Source organism: Hemicordylus capensis, chromosome 17, assembly GCF_027244095.1.
Source record: "Hemicordylus capensis ecotype Gifberg chromosome 17, rHemCap1.1.pri, whole genome shotgun sequence".
Taxonomy (NCBI): Eukaryota; Metazoa; Chordata; class Lepidosauria; order Squamata; family Cordylidae; genus Hemicordylus; species Hemicordylus capensis.
The window spans coordinates 3516705-3534553 of record NC_069673.1 but is presented as its reverse complement, the minus strand read 5'-3'; positions in this window follow the sequence as shown (position 1 = coordinate 3534553).

Genomic DNA, 17849 nt, shown 5'->3' with positions numbered 1-17849 from the left:
CCCCGCCTCCAGTGATGGAGGGAGCGCACCACCTGTTGGAATGCCTGCCTGGCCTTTCTGGACAGTGGCCACTACATATGCCCCCAAATCCCCACCCCCACCCTCGTCATCTTTCATGGTACACCCTTTCCACACACATACACCACTCGATCTCGATCTGTTATGCACGGACTCGATTCCAGCCAAGGCGAAGCACTTTTGATTTCTTGCAAACGGGAGAGAGGCGCGCGCCTGCCTCAGTCTCTCCCACGGAAACCCACCGCCGTTCCTGCGCCCCAAATGCCACATTCACACATGCAGATGCCCCATCACGTCCTCTCCCGCAAACACAGCCAGAAACTCTCCCGTGTCTTTAAGGGTTGTACAGAACAGAGAACCTGGGTTGGTTCAGCTTGCCCCTCTTCCCTGCACCCTTGGGTCGTGAGAAGCTGCACTGGCCAGAATTCCCTGTCTCCTGCCGATTCCATCTGGTCACGCAGGCAAGGACAAGCCAACACGTGTTTAAAGAAGAGGCGATCAGAGAGGTCTCCATCGTCTCATGAAAACCATCCTCCCAACCTAGAACCGCGGGACACGTGTCTGCTTGGAAACCAGCATCATACATAGAACCGACCTACATATTTTGCTATTTATTTCTAAACGGGTTTACAATTTCTCTTCCCCCGTCTCCTCCACCCAAGCCGGACTGTTACACAAGCAGCTGGCCACCATGCCTTCTTCCGGCAGCCAGGAAACATTCAGAGCTACTTCCGGCTACTGGGGAAAGTGAAAGTGAAAGTGAAAGTGAAACCGACAATTATATAAGTATCTCTCTTGACACTTTTAGAAACAATTGATTTGGGGAGGGGGGGTTCACAGCCTGTTTCTGTGCATGTTTACTCGGAAGTAAGCCCCACTCTTTTCATCACGACAGACATTGCACGTACTGAGAGTAAGCCCTGTGGGGCTGAGTGGGGCAATCCTCAGAGCATGTGTTTGTGTGAATGACACTGTACCTGCGTTTATTTTAAAAAGTGAACCTGGGTCCAAGCCCTCTGAAAATGCAGGATATACAGGTAGGAAGGGGACCACTGTACTGTTGCATTCAACATCATTTGTGAATAATTGTGCATAATGAGGGCTATGCATGCATTGCATTAATTGCCCGCATTGCATTGCATTAATTGCATGCATGCATGCAATTAATACAATGGGCACGATCCACCAAAAATAAGTAAGCCCCATAGACTTCAGTGGGGGGAGTGAGGACCACTAATAATCTATACACATGCACACAAGGGAATCAAGTCACCCGCGGAATTCAGCAGGGAGTGTTTCTGAGTAAACATTCACAGGGACTAGGAGGCTGAGGACCACACTGTAAGCGCTTAGCCTTGGCTGGATCATACCAAGTAATACCCCCCCCCTTTCCTCTCCGCCTTTATCTGTCGGTGAGATTTTTCTGTCTCTTGAGTTCCCTCCACCCCCTCCTTCAGTCCTTAAAACTTTTGCCAAACACGGAGGGATTTGAGGCCAGAAAGAGATAGACTCTCAAAAAGAAAGAGGAGTGTGTAATCCATAGTTTCTTCCCCCCCTTCTTCTCTTCTCTCCCAAAGACTGAGAGAGAATGAAAGCAACATTAGAAAAGCAACCCCCCCACACACACACCCTCAAGAGCATAATTTTCACGTCTGAAATTAAAATGTCTGAAAAATTAAAATGTCTGGAAAATGCAACGTTTAAATAGCCACCGTTATTTGGGTGAGCTGAAGCCCTCTTGGATGTAAAATTTAATACTCTTGGGCTTGCTTTTCGTTCCAGAAATATGTCACGGCACGCAAGCTCCATTTTGAGTGGCATACCCCTTGAAATTCGCTCCCTTTCTCTCCTTGTGGGGGTCAATCCATCCCTTCTTTCCAGTTGACCTGGAAAGAAGCCCCCTGAGCAGAAAAGTTGCCTGTTTGAACTCCATACTTCTAATGTATTTGGACTCTCAACAAACCTGTCAGCTCAGGATTCTTGTACCTTTAATACAAAAATATCTAAACTATGTGTACCAGGAAGGGGTGTGCTGGGAGAAACAGATTCATTGCACAGTTCAAGGCCCTGTCTTATCCACAGAGGAGGTTGCCCACTGCAGCTCTGCATGATTCACTGTTCTAGTCTTGCCTCCTTCCAGTGTTCTTCTACTCGGAGGACAAGCCATTCTGTCTCCATCACTCCCATCTCAGACAGGCAGCAAAATCATCTACTGTCAGAGGAGAATGCCTTATCATGTCCCTGCATGAGTCTCTGCAATGCCTCCTTCCAATCATCTTTGCTGGGAGAGCTGTGGCAAATTTCTGCCATGGCTCTGCATACAGTGCGAGGAAATAATCTAATCAGGGCAGATCGCAGGAGGGTTCATTCTCAGAGGATGCTGTCTGCTGTGTCCCTGCATGAGTCACTGCGCTGGGGCTCACCTCCTTCAAATCACAATGCAGGTGCAGAATAGGGACTCCTGCGAGATCTTACACAGCATTCTCTTCCTCTTGAAATGAGTCCTGAAAGTAAACTTTTTTCCCCAGTGTTAGTTGGTCAGCCATGTTAATAGGTCTTCTGTCCTGGATGCAGAAACTGAAGCTATCAAGAGGGACTCCGCCAAAGCAACACAAGAGGAAGATGGAGCCCTTTGCATATGTCCCTGCCTACAATGTTGCTTGAGAGCTCTTTGCTTATCTTTCAGTGGGGGTTGTTGAGGCAGGTCTCTCTGAAACCCATTTTACAGGTAGGGAACCTGAGGCAGAGCTGTATTTATTTATTTTTTAAATCGTTATCCTTGTGGCTCTGTGGCTGAGGCAGGACTTGAGGACAGGTCTGACTCCAGCATCTTCTGGACCACATTGAGGTCATTCACACAATCAAAAACTGTGTCCTACCTGGCTTTGGGAGCTGTGTCTGTGCTCCCAATTTTCAGTTGTGTAGAAGCAAGGTAGGAGGAAAACCTGGGTAGAAGTGATTGTGTGGAAGCAAGGGAGGAGGAAAAGCTATCCAGGTTTTCTTCCTCCCTTGCTTCCACACAGTCACTTCCACCCAGTTTTCCTCCTCCCTTGCTTCCACACAACCGAAAATTGGGAGCACACACCGGTCCCAAGCCCAGGTGGTACACAGTTTTTGATTGTGTGAATGACCTCACTGAGTAGGACAAGGGTTCTCCATCTTGGGTCCCCAAATGTTGTTGGACTACAACTCCCATCATCCCCAGCCGCAATGGACGATGGGAGTTGTAGTCCAACAGCATCTGGGAGCCCACGTTTGAGAAATTCTGGAGGGCATTTGAGGGGATGGTGGGAGCTGTAGCCCAACATCTGGGGACCCAAATTTGAGACACCCCCACAGAGGACATTGAAGAAAGGAGAAAAATACATATCACCTCTCTCTGCTTTAAATAAGTGGTTACTTTCCAAAGAACTGTTTGTGGGAGCAATTGGAAATCAGCTGCCACAGGATCAGGGCCCTTCTGTGAGTAACAGTCATACTGGTTTGGGGTTGTGGTGAAGATGGGGAGAAGATATAGCTTCTTGTACACTTACTTATACCCAGTTCTGGAACAAGCCCTCTCTCTATGCGGGAGGGGAAAAGAAAAGAAAAAAACCATGTTTTATCCCTGTCTAGTGCAAGAGGAATCCTTTTATGCTAAACCAAGAATTTTCAAAAGTATGTAACTTTAAAAAAAAAAGAGAGAGATTTTTGTTTTTTTGTTTTTGTAAATACTGTGTGCAAAAATGTATATGAATTATTTATTGGTGAACCCTGAGGGCATATTTGTGTAAGTGAGTCTTATAAGCCGATATATCTGTGGAATTCTCTTTTCCAGGCTTTATAATGAAAAAGAAGAAGAAAAGGAGAATTCTGCTTTAGAAGCTATCAAAGCTCTCTCTCTCTCTCTCTCTCTCTCTCTCTCTCTCTCTCACTCTCTCTTTCTCTCTTTTTTAAATGTGGAAATAAACTTCTTTACAAAGAGATCCAGTCATTTTCAAGCTTTTCTTTCTCTCTCTCTCTAATATAAGATCAAAACACCCTAGAAAGGATGAGAGCGTGGAGGGACAGGGTGGTGGGTGAAAGAAGGTGCTTGTAATTCTTCTCATTCACAGGAGAATATTTTGGCTACTCATATAAGAAGTTTGTTTAAGTTTACACCCCCTCCGCCCATTGATATGGATGAATCTCCATGGCAGTAGTTACTACAAGATTAAAAAATATATGATTAAACTACTCCTGTTATGGCAAATATTTATATACTGCTTTTCATCAAAAGTTCCCAAAGTGGTTTACATAGAGAAATCAGTAGATAAGTAAGATGAATCCCTGTCACCAAAGGGCTCACAATCTTAACAAACAAACAAACAAACAAACAAACAGAAGATAGATTCCAGCAACAGCCACTGGGGATGGATAGGGCCAGTTGTTCTCCCCCTGCTAAATAAAGAGAATCTCCACTTTAAAAAGGTGCTGCCTTTGCCCAGGTAGCAGACTATCCAAATCATTAAAGCCATTCAGTTAAAACATGCAATAAACTCTGTGCTGGTTCGGTCTTTTAGGAAAATTTAATATATCTCTCTGGGCATTTCTCTCCTTCCTGTGAACTTCCTTGGAACTGCCAACTGACCAGAGGGGGGGGAAACAGCCTGGCCTGCTCCTGTGCTTTTAGTAGTGGCTTGATCTGCATTTTCAGAAATCAGCAACTGAAACTGTCCACATCACAGAGATGAAGAGTTGTCTGCTTCCAGATGAGGCAGCCAGGAAAGGCGGAGGAGCTGGGTCAACTGAAATTCTGGCAACCATACAACTCTTAGACATCCATTCCCCTACATATTAATGCACACACACACACACACACACACACACACACACACCACCTTTGGAGCAAATTTCCAAACACTAGGGCTAATACGATGAGCAAAATTACTCAAAGTAAAGTAAAGTTGTGCTGCCGAATCAGTGTCGACTCGGGGCGACCACAGAGCCCTGTGGTTGTCTTTGGTAGAATACAGGAGGGGCTGACCATTGCCTCCTCCCGCGCACTATGAGATGATAATGCCTTTCAGCACCTTCCTATATTGCTGCACCTATATATTGATATAGGTGTTTCCCATAGTCTGGGAAACATACCAGCGGGGATTCGGATCTTGCTCCCTAGGCAAGTTACCTCCCCACTGCACCATTAGGTGGCTTTATTCGAAGTAGTTCCACGGAAATTAAAAGGACGTGTTAGGCAATGCCTTTTGAGTCAATGGGACTACTTTGAGTAATTTCCCCCAACATGCCAGCCACACTATTTTATTTTATTTTACTACGTTTATATCCCACTCTTCTTCCAAAGAGCCCAGAGCAGTGTACATGGTTATCTAGACCTTCACAACACCCTTGTGAGGTAGGTTAGGCTGAGAAATAAGTGACTGGCCCAGAGTCATCCAGGATTGAGTTTCATGGCTAAATGAAGATTTAACTCAGGTCTCCTTGGTTCTAGTGCAGCACTCTAACGATTACTATTTATATAAACGGCTTTTCAACAGAAGTTCTCAAAGCGGTTTACAAAAAAAAATAAAGTGAATAAATAAGACGTCTCCCTGTCCCCAAAGGGCTCACAGTCTAAAAAGGGACATAAGGTCAACACCAGCAACAGACACTGGAGGGATGCTGTGCTGAGGATGGATAGGGCCAGTTGCTCTCCCCCTGCTAAATAAAAGAGAATCACCACTTTAAAAGCACCTCTTTGCTCAGTTAGCAGGGGAGTAACCACTACACAACACTGTCACACTGTCTTTCCCATGGGGAGAAGGTACATGCCCACCTTTGGAGACCCCTCTGGCATCTCATATATTTCACCCTTCAACAAAAAAAAAGCATCACCAAATCAGGCACACCTTGTGGTTTCCCCATCCAACGACCTCTTCTACTGTGCACACATCTACCTTGAAATTCTGGGAAATATGGGCTTCAAAACTTTGAAAGATTTGAATGTGGGTCTAAAAATTATAAATATAAATATAAAAGCTCTCTCTCTCTCTCTCTCTCTCTCTCTCTCTCTCTCTCTCTCTCTCTCAAAAATTAGCAATTCAGGGAAGCTGTGTAATCTCATTTTCTCCTCTCCTAGAGAGGAGAGCTGGTCTTGTGGTGGCAAGCATGGCTTGTCCCCTTAACTAAGCAGTGTCTGCCTTGGTTGCATATGAATGGGAGACTAGAAGTGTGAGCACTGGAAGATATTCCCCTCTGGGGATGGAGCTGCTCTGGGAAGAGCATCTAGGTTCCAAATTCCCTCTCTGGCAGCATCTCCAAGATAGGGCTGAGAGAGATTCCTGCCTGCAACCTTGGAGAAGCGGCTGCCAGCCTGTGTAGACAATGCTCAACTAGAGGGACCAAGGGTCTGACTCAGTATATGGCAGCTTCCTAGGTTCCTAGGTTCTTTCAGACAAGAGAAAGCACTCTAGGCTTGAAATGTCTGTTTTAAAAACAACAACTCTTTTATCTGCAAACAAGCTCGCTGACTGGGGAATGCCATGCGGTGAAAGGCAAGGAAAGATTGTGCCATCTAGTCGGTGTCAACTCCTGGCAACTAGGAGGGGTTGACCATTGCCTATTCCCATGCAATAAGAGATGATGATGTCTTTCAGCACCTTCCTAGATCGCTGCTGCCCGATAGAGGTGTTTCCCATAGTCTGGGGAACACACCAGCGGGGGTTCGAACCGACAACTCCTTGCTGCCTAGGCAAGTGACTTCCCCACTGTGCCGTAAGCCTGTCCTCCACCACTCAAGAGACCTCAAGATCTGGGGGAGGTGGGGTTTCACCTCTCATCTGGAAATTTATATCACAGTGGCCCCCTCCACAGTTTGAAACAGCATCACTTATAATAACAATAATCAATGATCAATAACACACTTTATTTGTGAGCCGCCCCTTAACAAATTGTTCTCTAGAAGGCTCACAACAACAACAACAACAACAACAACAACAACAACAAAACAACCATCCAAATAAGCATATAAAAGAAGACAAATTACAACACACATTTTTAAAAAATACAATACAGAACCTTTAAAAAACTATTTTTAAAAAATCAATTTTTGATTATTATTTTTGAGAGCTGATCTTGTGGTAAAGGTAAAGGTAAAGGTAAAGGTAAAGGTAAAGGTAAAGGTAAAGAGTGCCGTCGAGTCGATTTCGACTCCTGGCGCCCACAGAGCCTTGTGTTGTCTTTGGAAGAATACAGGAGGGGTTGACCATTGCCTCCTCCTGCACAGTATGAGATGATGCCTTTCAGCATCTTCCGATATCATTGCTGCCCAGTATAGTACCAGCGGGGATTCGAACTGGCAACCTTCTGCTTGTTCATAAAGCATTTCCCCGCTGTGCTACTTAAGGTGACGGGTCTTGTGGTAGCAAGCATGAATTGCCCCCTTTGCTAAGCAGGGTCTTCCATGGTTTGCATTTGAATGGGAGACAACATGTGTGAGCACTACAAGATCTTTCTCTTAAGGGATGGGGGTCTCTCTGGAAAGAACACCTGCCTGCCTGCATGCAGAAGGTTCCAAATTCCCTCCCTGGCAGCATCTCCAAAATAGGGCTGGGAGAGAGACTCCTGCCTGCAACCTTGGAGAAGCCGCTGCCAGCCTGGGTAAACAATCCTGAGCTAGATGGATCAAGGGCCTGGTTTGATAGAAGGCAGCTTCCTACGTTCCTATGCATCTAAAGCCTGAGTGAACCTGAAATCACCCTGACATTTGCTTTTGCACATCCTAAAGTGGGATTTTAAAATGAGTCTGCAAACTTCACCTGGCAGCATCACTTTGTGTTTTTAGATGCCTGTGAAGAGTTTTCTGTTCACTCACGCTTTAAAAATTTGATTTTTAAAAATTGATTTTTTAAAAAAAGTTCTAAAATTGTTTTGTGTTGTGTTTTTTGTGTGCGTGTTGTGATTTGATGTGTTTTGGTGTGTTTTTATTGGATGCTTTAATGTTGAGTTGTGAGTCACCCAGAGAACAATTTGTTATGGGGTGGCTGATAAATAAAGTTGTTTTGTCTTGTGGTCTTGTGGTAGCAAGTTGTGGTTTTGTGGTAGCAAGCATGACTTGTCCCCTTAGCTAAGTAGAGTCCGCCCTGGTTGCATATGAATGGGAAACTACATCTTTGTTAGAAGAAGCTAGGCGGGAGGGGCATAGAAGGACATGTGGCCATGGAGGCTGACTGCAGGAGGATGACTGCAGTTCTTGGAAGATAGAACTGCAGGAGCTTGATTCTCAACCGGAATTTGGTGAATTCAAGGAAAAAGGAAGCCAAGACTGGTGGCTTCAGAAGTTTAGGGCTGGAGAAAGTGGTTTAGCAATAGTTGGCATTAGAATTTCTATTTCTTTGGGAGGGGGTGCTTTTGCATATTCCTGATACTGGTCTAGTATTGTTTACCTGTACCGTAATTCAAATAAGAAGCACTAGCCTATGCCAATCCTACCTAGGGCGTTGCAAAAGATTTAAAACATTTAAGCATGCATTAAGACAACCTATTTTTGTAACCTGCTAAGTATTTTTAACAGTATTTAAAAACTGAGAAAGTCTCAGATGGAAGCAGTCTGTAGTAATTGAATAAAACTTTTTAAAAGCTCTTTTCTTTTTACAAGCCTCTCCGAGTTGATTTTTAACTCAGGAAAAGGGAAGCTGAAGGGGTTTTCTCTGGTGCAAACATGTCCTCAAACTGTGAGCAGCCATCAGTTATCTCACCACATGTAGGCTTGCACGTGGAATATTTTTGTACTGATCTGATAACAAAACACAGAGAGTTTTCCCTGGGATTCCACTCCAAGCCCAGGGAGGTTCAAGCTCTGTCGATAAGAGGGGTGGTGGCAGCGGCAGCATTTTGAACCTACCGAGAATACAGAATGGTTTTAGGAGAAGCCTAGCTAAGCAGCTCACCAGGGATGATTCAGCATTTCTTTCCCTCATGTGAGCTTGCTCTGAGACAAAGGCTTTAATCCACTACAGGTGATAATGCAGAGGAAGCTGGAAGTGCAAGCTATCACCTATCTTCCATTTCTAGTGAAGAAATAGCTGCCAAAATCACCCTGAACATTCATCCCCTGGGATGGTGCCCTTGGCCAAACTTTGTGGGTCCGGCTTATGGGACATCTTATGCAAGCACAGTTCTGATAAATCCCATAATTTAGTACAATTACGTGACCTTCTAGAAACACAGGAAGCTGCCAAATACTGAGTCAGACCCTTGGTCCATCTCGCTCAGTATTGTCTACCCAGACTGGCAGCGGCTCCTCCAAGGTTGCAGGCAGGAATCTTACTCAGCCTTATCTTGGAGATGCCAGAGCGGAAACTCGCATGCAAGCATGCAAGTGCTCTTCCCAGAGTGGCCCCGAATATCTTACAGTGTTCACATGTAATCTCCCATTCAACTGCAAACCAGGACGGACCCTGCTTAGCAAAGAGGGCAATGCATGCTTGCTACCACAAGACCAGAGACCGACCGACCACGGAGAAGCCTGTTTGCAGTAGCTCTATATTGCAGGAGACCTTCCGCAGCAAAGGGAAAAGAGCAGCAGCCCCCACTTTATTTGTGAGCCACCCCCGAACAAATGGCCCTCCGGGCTCCTCCGGAGGCAGCCAAACGGGCGCTTTATAGGGGCAGAAGCATTTGCGGCCTTTTATCCCGCGCAGGGCGGGGGCGAGCGGGGGGGGGGGGCAAGCTCTGCCGCTCCCGTGCTGGCATTCGCGGGCTGCCCTTCCCGACCCTTCTCCGTGGAGGGGCGGGGGGTGTGTGTGGGGGGGGGTGGCGGCCCTTCTTTTGCCTCGTCCTCCCGCCGCCCCCGCCCGCTTGGCCCCTTCCATCCTTCTGGGGCGCCGGGGAAGAGAGAGGGACGCAGCCGGCCAGGCCGGGCTTTGCTGCTGCGGCGGCGGCTGCTGCCTGCCTGTCCCTGCCGGGGTGAATTATTAACGCCCCCCCCCCGCCACCCCCGCCCTTCAAGGGGATAATTGCCTGAAATGACCGCGGTGGCAGAAGGGGGGGGGGAGGCGGCGCGGAGGGCGCCCCTCCCTGCCTTTGCCACGCTGGGCGGGGGGGCTGGAGGCAGACCAGAGAGGAGCATCGGGGCGGGGGGGGGAGGGAGGGAGGGATCGCCTGCCCCCCCCCGCCCCCCCCCAGCAGCTGGTGCCCGGACAGCCTGGGAGCAGCGCCCCGCCTGGGGAAGCCGACAGATGGAGAGCGAGGCCGAGCGCGGCGGCTGCCGCCCGAGGAGCCTCCTGAACTTGGCCAGGCTGCGGGGGAAGAGGCACGGAGGAGGGCACGCGCCCAGGGAGGGAGGGGGCTACACAGAGCTCTTCATCGAGGAGGAGGGAGGGAGGTCTTTTCTTGGGGGCTACGCAGAGCTCTTCATCGAGGAGGAAGGAGGGCGGGCCAGCAAAATGAGTTTTAATAGGGGCTACACAGAGCTCTTCATCGAGGAGGAGGGAGGGAGGGAGGGCCAGCAGGAGGAGGTCTTTTCTTGGGGGCTACACAGAGCTCTTCATCGAGGAGGAAGGAGGGCCAGCAAAAGGAGGGTTTTTATGGGGGCTACACAGAGCTCTTCATCGAGGAGGAGGGAGGGCGAGCCAGCAAAATGAGTTTTAATAGGGGCTACGCAGAGCTCTTCATTGAGGAGGAGGGAGGGCGGGCCAGCAAAATGAATTTTTATGCGGGCTACACAGAGCTCTGTCTTCATATAGGAGGAGGGAGGGAGGGAGGGCCCCCGCAGAAGGACGTTTTTCCATGGGGGCTACACAGAGCTCTTCATCGAAGAGGAGGGAGGGAGGGCCAGCAGAAGGAGGCGTTTTCAGCCCACGATGTGTGTTCAAACCCACACTTAGACTATCTGTCTGTCTTCACCCTCACTAGTTCGAAGTCTAGTTTTCCTCTCCATCTTGGCCAGCAGGTAAGGTGGACAGAAGGACTCTCCACCCATCCATGCCAGCTTTCTCCCACAGGGCAGGACATCTCCACATTGAGAAGATACCAAAAGAAACACATACCACCACCTAAGTCACCCTGCTGGATCTCCACAGCCTTGAGGGCTAGAAACTTGGAAATCTCAGGATGTTTAAATGATGTGGGACAGGGGCCAGAGGCCATGGCGGCTCTCCTCCAGGGCCTCATTTCCAGCTTCAGCAAGCCAGATGCCTCCAGCAAGCCCACAAAGGAAGGGAACAACCTTCCTTCTCTCTTCACCCGCAGTAATGGGTATTCAGAGGTAGACTGCCGCTGAACATGCAGGTTTAAGTACTGAACAATGTCACTATTACAGCTAATCTATCTGACATATTCTCCATAAATTTTCCAATCCAAAATGGAAATTTTTTATGCAGTGGCCACAATCGCATCCTTTGGCAGTGAATTAATTAATTGTTGTTGTTGTTACTACTACTACTACTTACTATTATTACTATTACTATTATTATGATTACTACTAATAATAATAATAATAAAAAACTATTTGTTAAACTCCCCGTAACTATATGATCTCTAGGTGGCTCACAACCCAACATTAAAAAACATCCAGTAAAAACACACAAAACACAACAAACAAATCTCAACACAAAACAGAAAATGCAAAATAATATACAATTTTAAAAAAAAATCAATTTCACAAATCAATTTTAAACCAGTTTTTTAAAAGCCTGAATGAACAGAAAGGTCTTCACCAGATGTCTAAAAGAACAAAGTGACAGCACCAGGCGAGCCTCATTGGAAAGGCTGTTCCATAGACGGGGTGTCACCACTGAAAAGGCCCTCTCCTTTTTAATGTATTGCTGAATGATGATGGAGTGTGTGGCTAGGCACAGGTGAACGCAAGCTCCTGTAAAGGTAGGGGGCATTTGGGGATATTGGGAGGGACCACAGGGTGTGTCTGAAAGTTTTCTTTGTGGGCAAGCGGGAGCCTAGACTTCTCTCCCAGACCAAAAACCACCTCGAAGAAGCAGAGAGCTCATACATTTTGCAGCCATGGAATGTTTGAACAAAGATTCTCCTCCTGTCAATCAACAGGGCATAGCCAATTACATTGGGAGTTTTGCGGGGAGGCGGGTAAGAGGAATAATTTGGAAGAAGTGGAGCAGGGAGGGAGGGAGGAAAACCATTAGCACTGGGAGGCAGCTGGTGTTAACAGCTGTATGACACAGGCAATATCAAGGGGTGGGGGGGAAGGGGGAAGAAAATGCCAGACACAAAAACAAAGAGAGGATGTGGTGAGGAGAGCTGGTCTTGCAGCAAGAATGGCTCCCTTTGCTAAGCAGGGTCCACCCTGGTTTGCATTTGAATGGAGACTAGGTGTGTGAGCACTGTGAGATATTCCCCCCCCCTTAAGGGATGAGCCATAATAATTCATGAGAAGAGCATCTCCATGCTTTTATGCAGAAGGTTCCAAGTTCCCTCCCTGGCAGCATCTCCAAGATAGGTCTGGGAGAGATTCCTGCCCGAAACCTTGGAGAAGCTGCTGCCAGTCTGGGTAGACAATCCTGAGCTAAATGGACTGATGTTCTGACTCAGTAGACAGCAGCTTCCTATGATGGCCTAAAAATGAAAAGAAGGAAATGTTAAGCAAGGGTTCAGAAAATAAATTGTGAAAACAACAAAAGATGGCAAACAAGGACACAAAGAAAACTATGCTGACATGACCTGTTTCCAGCCTCACATTTCACCTTCCTGCTGCCCATTAATGTCCTAGTCTGTCCTTTCCTCATCAATAAAGCATCTCATTTATTCATTTATTATTTATAGTTTTATACTGCCCTTAATCCTCAGACCCCAGGGTAGGTAACAGCAAGATAAAAACAATAATCAAATTTCAATTAAAACAACCTGAAAATAAAAGCAAACACAGCTACGTCCTTAAAAGAGAGCTGGAACCTACCTATTGGCCAAAAGCCTGGATAAAAAGGTTAGAGGTGGGCACAACGCATTCGATGTCGAACCAGTTTGCATTGAACTGGGCTGGTTTGGCAGTTTGATTGCGAACCGAACCAGGGCTGCTTCGGTCTGTGATCGAACCGGACCAAGCCCAGTCCGATGCAAACCACTTCTGCATCAAGGGGGAGTGGACTGGGAGTGTGGGAGTGGCGAGGAAAGTTGTTTACGTCTCTAACCCAGCTCACCACCACTCGTCACCCCCAACCCAAGCCGAATCGTGGACCAGATCATTCTTAAAACACAAACCGCCTGCACAGTGGCAGTGCAGTTCTGGACTCAGCACATGTGAGGGCAGTGAGCGGGGAGTGGCGGTGAGCCAGGTAAGAAGCTTAAACACATTTTCTCCCTGTTCCTTTACTTGCCTCCTCACCAGATTCCCCTTTACAGACTGGACCGGCTGGTCTGTTCAACTGAATTGGTTCGGCCGCATGCGGTTCGGTTCGAATTGATTCGAATTCGAAGTGAACCACGTTTTATGGCTCGTGCACACCCCTAAAAAAAGGGCTGTCTTCATATTCCTCCAAAAGGCTGCGAGAGAGGTAGCCATGCAGATCTCAACTGCGAGCAAATTCCAGAGCCTCGGGGCAATCACAGAGAAGGACCTTCCCTATGTGCTTGACAAACTAGCCTCCACAGGTGAGCGTTTAGAGCTGGTGCAACATTTTTATCATGGATTCCACTCGTGCTACCTAATGTGAACAAGTACATAGTAACATAGGAAACTGCCATATAATGAGTCAGACCATTGGCCTATCTAGCTCAGTATTGTCTTCACAGACTGGCAGCGGCTTCTCCCAGGTTGCAGGCAGGAGTCTCTCTCTCTCAGCCCTGCCTTGGAGAAGCCAGGGAGGGAACTTGAAACCTTCTGCTCTTCCCAGAGCAGCTTCATCCCCTGAGGGCAGACCCTGCTTAGCTAAGGGGACAAATCATGCTTGCTACCACAAGACCAGCTCTCCTCTCCTAGATCTCCTTCTTTACATCTTCTTTAGTCTGACCTGAACCGTCCTGTATCAGTTTCTGCAGACAATCAGTTCTGTCGAGTGATCTCATTGGGAGAGAAATTTCTCTTCTTACAGGTCACGTTTCGTTCCATAAACTTCCATGATCTCCCCACACAACTTGACCATCACGTGTCTAAACTAAAACAGTCCCCAAATGTCCTTCCTCACTGGGAGAATGCTTTGACTCATCCATCTCTGGGGTTGCCCTTTTCCGGCCCCTTTCCCAGCACGGCACAATATTTTTAGGGACGAGGCGACAACAGTGCGCAGGGTTCCAAATGTGGCCACATCTGGTCACCAAAAGCCAGCCCAGATGAAAAGCTCCCCTAACAGGCTTCCCAACAATGTTTGAGCTCAAGCTCTGGCAGTTTTCCAAGAGAAGGAAACAGCAGAGCAGTCACCGAGAACATCCTCTTAGGGGGACATGGACGATTCAGCGTATGGCCACCATGACTCAGGTGAAAATGCATCTGCATGCAGACAATTCAGCATATGGTCAGGAGTGAACCCTGGACAGTGTTAAATCCTGCCCTGTGAAGATTGGGGTCTTGCCCAGACCCTCCTTTGGTTTTCAAGATCCCCCCAAGCATCTTTTATTTATTGTGAAGATTTGTTTGTGGATTTATTTACGCAAAATAAAGTCACACCTCCTGATTACCAGCAGAGACCATATTTTGGATGAGTAATCCTGCCAGTGGAATATTACAGTGGAATATTACAGTGGAATATGCCAGGCAAAAGGTTCAAATTTTATTTATTTATTTATTGGTATTTTAAAGAAGAAAATTCTGAATATAATTATAGCTTCACTGTTATTGTGGGTTTTTTAAAAAACAACAACAACAACCACCACAAACAACAACACTCAAGCATCAGATCAATAATTCAAAAATGACATCATCATGCCCAAGAGAAGATGTTTTCCAGATTAATATTTACTATGTTATTATAAATAAAAATGGCTTCCTGTCCCCAAAGGGCTCACAATCTAAACAAGAAACATAAGAGAGACACCAGCAACAGCCACTGGAGGGATGCTGTGCTGGGGATGGATAGGGCCAGTTGCTCTCCCCCTGCTAAATATAAGAGAATCACCACTTTTAAATGGTGCCGCTTTCCTCACTTAGCAGGGGGATGCATCTGTAGTATCTGTCTGGGTAATGTCCATCCCAGCAATCTGTGAGGAGGAGAGCTGGTCTTGTGGTAGCCAGCATGACTTGTCCCCTTAGCTAAGCAGGGTCCACCCTGGTTACACATGAATGGGAGACTAGAAGTGTGAGCACTGTCAGATATTCCCTTCAGGGGATGAAGCTGCTCTGGGAAGAGCACCTAGGTTCGAAGTCCCCTCCCTGGCAGCATCTCCAAGATAGGGCTGAGAAAGATTCCTGCCTGCAACCTTGGAGAAGCCGCTGCCAGTCTGTGAAGGCAATACTGAGCTAGATAGACCAAGGGTCTGACTCAGTATATGGCAGCTTCCTAAGTTCCTATGATTGCCCAACATTTTGTTTGACTTCTGAGCAGCCAAGTGGATTGGACGGTTCAGGAGATGGTGAAGGGTCTTGGAAACCAAGTCCTCTGTGGGGAACTGTTGAAGGAGCTGGGTATGTTTAGCCTGGAAAAGAGACGAGGGAGGAGACAGGATATTTATGCTAGAGATGAGGAAGAATTTCCTAGTTGTAAGAGCTGTTGGACAGTGGAACAGCCTGCCTCATGCAGGAGTGGACTCTCCTTGGCTGGAAGTTTCCCAAGAGAAGCTGGACGGCCATCGTCCAGCGATGCTGTAGGAGTTTCCTGCCCTGAGTAGAGGGGTGGACTAGATGACCTCCAAGGACCCTTCCGACTCTGACATTCTATCATTCGCCATCGGGTGAGGTTAGCTGAGCCGTAATTGGGGAGAGGACTCTCCCTGTTTGGGAAGGCTGTTCCACAGAAGGGGCAGCCTTCCCCAACAGGTGAGAGCATCAACAACACTCTTTAATAATCGAATCGAATTGAATCGAATCGAATCGATCAATTGAATTTATATACCGCCTAATATAGAAATCTCAGCGTGGTGTACTTTTGCCATTTCAACAGCAAGGAACGGCCCATCCTGTCCTCTTCTCTGCGGACAACCACTTTGGATTTTCCTGAGCGCAAAACCACCGCTGTATATATCGACCGGACATGAGATGTCTCGAGCCCTCTCTCGCTTTTACGTTTCCAAGATCTGACGCAGTGCTTGTCTGGCTCGCCTTCTCCGGTTTCCCTGCTTCTTTGCAAGCTGCTGTGTGTGTGTGTGTGTGGGTGGGGGGGTGTTTTGTGAGGAGGGCAGCCCAGAACGATTTTGAGTAAAATAAATATGATCCCTGTTGGCCCAAAAGGGCAGCAGCAGCCATTCATTATGTCAAGCAGTTCCCTGGGCATTGTGAAGGGGCTGGTTTTGCATGAGAAAGGAGATGGGAGAGGGGATCTTGGTAACCCCCCCCTTTGGAGTGTGTGTATGTGTGTGTGTGTGTGTGTGTGTGTGTGTGTAAGAAGCAGGGTGTGTGTGTGTGCAAAGATTGTCCCCAGTTCAGGGTTAATGAAGTGGGAAAGGAGTCTCTCTCAGAAGCCCTGCAAACAAAGTTCCCCCTGCTGCCCCCTTGCAAAGGGGCCCTGGTCCCAAGGCCTACATGAATTGACTTAAACCCAGGGGATAAGTGCTTTAAATTAATCTCATTGCCTAAGAATGAGGCCAAACAAAACTCTTTTAAAATCATATTAAAAATCTATCAAAGGAACAACTTGCGCTTTTCATTTTCAGAGAGAGAGAGAGAGAGGATGGGGAGGGGTTTGTGGGGGGAAAGGAGAAGAAAAATAATAATCCAGTAAGCGTCGGCTTGACGTTTGCACAGCCCGAAATGCAAATGAAAGACATTCTGTGTGATTTAATTGTCCTTGTACTTTCCAGCCAGAGCCACCTCGCACGATAATGAACGACAACCCTTTCGAACACGATTTTGAAGACAGCAAGATGGGAATTTGTCCGGGCACATCTGGGAAGAAGCGTGAGGGAGGCCGAGGGGAAAGGCACTGGAAATCCATTTCCGTCATGCTTAGACAAAGACACAACAAAAGGGTTTCTGTTGGGTTATTCCAGGGAAAAAGAAACTTGGGTCAATACCGTAAGGATAGCTGCTTAAAAGGTGGGCTTTGGGAACTGCTCTTGTGGTAGCAAGCATGACTTGACTACTTAGCTAAGCAGGGTCCACCCTGGTTGCATTTGAATGGGAGACTAGAAGTGTAAGCACTGTAAGATATTCCCCTTAGGGGATGGAACCGCTCTGGGAAGAGCATCTAGGCTCAAAGTTCACTCCCTGGAAGCATCTCATCTAGGTTCCCAGTTCCCTCCCTGGCAGCATCTCCAAGACAGGGCTGAGAGAGATTCCTGCCTGCAACCTTGGAGAAGCCGCTGCCAGTCTGGGTAGACAATACTGAGCTAGATGGACCAAGGGTCTGACTCAGTATATGGCAGCTTCCTATGTTCCTATGGAGCTGTGTCCTGGGGAAGGGTTTTGAGGCTGATGGGGGTGCTTGAAAAGAAACTCACCCAGTTAGTCATGAGCAAGAAATACATGCCACAAGAAACAGAGTTCAACCATTAGAAGCACATGTGAACCCAAAATATCCAGAGGAGGAGGTTGCACACATAACCTCTGTGTGACTTACTGGGAAAGGGCATGGGCAACGTAATCAGCCTCTGTAAGGGCTGGGAGGAGAGCTGGTCTTGTGGTAACAAGCATGAATTGTCCCCTTTGATAAGCAGGGTCTGCACTGGTTTGCATTTGAATGGGAGACTACATGTGAGCACTGGAAGATATTCCTCCCTTAGGGGATGGGGCCGCTCTGGGAAGAGCATAGAAGGTTCCA